Raw genomic sequence first — 3,064 nt, 5'->3', positions numbered from 1 at the left:
AGAGGTTTACAAAATTATGAGGAGCATGGATAGGGTAAACAGGCAAAGTCTTTTCCCTGGGGTCGGGGAGTCCAGAACTAGAGGGCATAGGTTTAGGGTGAGAAGGGAAAGATATAGAAGAGACCTAAGGGGCAACTTTTTCACGCAGAGGGTGGTACGTGTATGGAATGAGCTGCCAGAGGGTGTGGTGGAGGCTGGTACAATTGCAACATTTAAAAGGCATTTGGATGGGTATATGAATAGGAAGGGTTTGGAGGGATATGGGCCAGGTGCTGACAGGTGGGACTAGATTTAGATGGGATATCTGGTCGGCATGGACGGGTTGGACTGAAGGGTCTGTTTCCGTGCTGTACATCTCTATGAGTTAAAGTAGACAAGTCCCCTGGGCCGGGTGGGATTTATCCGAGGATTCTCTGGGAAGTTAGGGAGGAGGTAGCAGAGCCTCTGGCTTTGATATTTGAGTCGTTGTTGTCTACGGGTTTAGTACCCGAGGACTGGAGGATTGCAAATGTTGTGCCCTTGACCAGTGAGCCTTACTTCTGTTGTAGGAAAGATTTTGGAAAGGATTATAAGAGATAAGATTTATGATCATCTGGCAAGAAACAATTTGATTTCAGATAGTCAACACTGTTTCATCCAGAGCAGGACGTGTCTCACAAACCTCTGAGTTTTTTGAGAAGGTGACCAAGCATGTAGATGAGGGTAGGGCAGTTGACGTGGTATACATGGACTTCAGTAAAGCCTTTGATAAAGTTCCACATGGTAGGCTGTTAGAGAAAATGCAGAGGCATGGGATTGAGGGTGATGTAGCAGTTTGGATTAGAAACTGCCTTTCTGAAAAAAGGCAGCAAGTGGTGGTTGATGGAAAATATTCAGCCTGGAATCCGGTTACTAGTGGTGTGCCACAAGGATCTGTTTTGGGACCACTGCTGTTTGTCATTTTTATAAATGACTTAGACGCAGGCATAGGTGGATGGATTAGTAAATTTGCACAGGACACTAAAGTCAGTGGAGGGTGGACAGTTTGTATGAATGTTACAGGTTGCAGGGGGACTTAGATAAACTGCAGAATTGGGCTGAGAGGTGGCAAATGGAGTTCAATGCAGCTAAATGTGAGGTGATGCACTTTGGGAAGAATAACAGGAAGGCAGAGTACTAGGTCAATGGAAAGATTCTTGGTAGTGTGGATGTGCTGAGGGATCTTGGAGTCCATGTACATAGATCCCTGAAAGTTGCCACCCAGGTGGATAGTGCTGTTAAGAAGGCATACGGTGTGTTAGGTTTTATTGGTAGAGGGATTGAGTTCCGGAACCGCAATATCATGCTGCAATTATACAAAACGCAGATGCAGCTACACTTGGAATATTGTGTACAGTTCTGGTCCCCATATTTCAGGAAGGATGTGGAAGCATTGGAAAAGGTGCAGAGGAGATTTACCAGGATGTTGCCTGGTCTGGAGGGAAGGTCTTATGAGGAAAGGCTGAGATACTTGGGTCTCTTCTCATTGGAGAGAAGGCGGCCAAGAGAGGATTAGATAGGGTAGACAGAGAAAGAGCAGCATCAAATGTTTGATGCTGCCTGACCTGCTGCGCTTTTCCAGCAACACGTTTTTAAGCTCGGTCTCCAGCACCTGCAGTCCTCACTTTCTCCTAGACAGAGAAAGACTTTTTCCTCGGATGATGACATCAGCTTGTATGAGGGGGCATAATTACAAATTGTGGGGTGATAGATTTAAGACAGATGTCAGAGGCAGGTTCTTTACACAGAAAGTGGTAAGGGCGTGGAATGCACTACCTGCTAATGTAGTCAACTCAGCCACATTAGGGAGATTTCGACAATCCTTAGATAAGCACATGGATGATTTTGGGATAGTGTAGGGGGACGATCTGAGAATAGTTCACGGGTCGGCGCAACATCAAGGGCCGAAGGGCCTGCTCTGCGCTGTATTGTTCTACGTTCACCATATGTCCCGTCACCTTCAGGGATCTATGGAGAAGGATTCCACGGTCTCTCACAGCTCCACCCACCTCAAATACCTTCCAGGTATTCCATGTTCCCATGCTTTGTTAACGTATAATCTTACATTTCTCTGATAGAATCCCATTTGCCACTTTTCCATCCACCCAACGAAACTATCAATAATACCCTCTTTACTATCAACAGCTCAGCTAATTTTTGTATTGTTTGCATATTTCCCAAAAATGCCTCTCACACTAAGTCTAAATCATTAATATATACGAGAAACAGTAAGGGGCCCCACATGTTCTACAATCGCCACATAAGTTGCCATGATGTCTGGTGCACTTATACAACATTTTTGTGCTATGTGCAGAGGGTGAAGAGGACAGAGGAGCAGCGTGCTGTCTATATGGAAACTAACCACAGCATGGACCAGCCAGTCTCTCTATTTGGACATTGTAGTTGGATGACTGTAACACTCTACTGTCTGGATGTTTGGATACCCATGATGCTGGGGGAGGGACAGCAGGTTCCTCAGGATTGAAGATGACGGAAACATGCATAGCACCTAGAGCTTGCCATGCAGCATTGCGGAACAAGACCAATGCGTGTTAGTGTGTGAATACCTGCCAAGAAGCTTAGCTCATCAGCCTCCTGCCCTGTGTAATCATACAGTGCTCGAACCCGGACCACAGCTACCTTCACCTCATCCTCCGAGCACAGAGTCGACACATACTTCCTCGGGCTGTCGTCATCTGACCAATCGGATGAGTAATCTTTAACTCCACTGTAGGACAAGACACGGATCAGTGGGAGTATATAATACTTAATTGTGTAGATATTGTATATGGTAGAAGCAGAGAGAGAAAAACAGGGGATAGAAGGAAGATGGGGAGAGAAGAGACTAGGGTAGACTGGGAGAGAGAGTGGGAGAGGAAATGGAGAGAGAGCAGGGAGAAAAAGGCAGCAGGTAGGGGAGAGAGAGGTAGGAGGCCAGCGAGGCAAAGGAAGGAGGCCGGGGAGGCAAAGGAAGGAGGCCGGGGAGGCAAAAGTTGGAGGCGGGGTGTGGGAAGAGAGAGAGAGCAGGGGAGAGAGAAAGGGAGCA

General features: G+C 46.7%; 1 long non-coding RNA gene across 1 annotated transcript in view; it reads right to left on the bottom strand.

The window, feature by feature from the left end:
* The window catches only part of LOC122558006, a 21,066-nt gene that overhangs the window by 16,460 nt on the left and 1,542 nt on the right, over nt 1-3,064 (bottom strand). Inside the window, exon 2 of the long non-coding RNA XR_006313999.1 lies at nt 2,586-2,746. This is a non-coding gene — a long non-coding RNA (uncharacterized LOC122558006). The remainder of the gene's footprint in view (nt 1-2,585; nt 2,747-3,064) is intronic.

The sequence above is a fragment of the Chiloscyllium plagiosum genome, chromosome 16 (genome assembly GCF_004010195.1).
Source record: "Chiloscyllium plagiosum isolate BGI_BamShark_2017 chromosome 16, ASM401019v2, whole genome shotgun sequence".
NCBI lineage: Eukaryota > Metazoa > Chordata > Chondrichthyes > Orectolobiformes > Hemiscylliidae > Chiloscyllium > Chiloscyllium plagiosum.
Note: the sequence above shows the minus strand (reverse complement) of the source record. Positions and strands in the feature narration are given on the sequence as shown.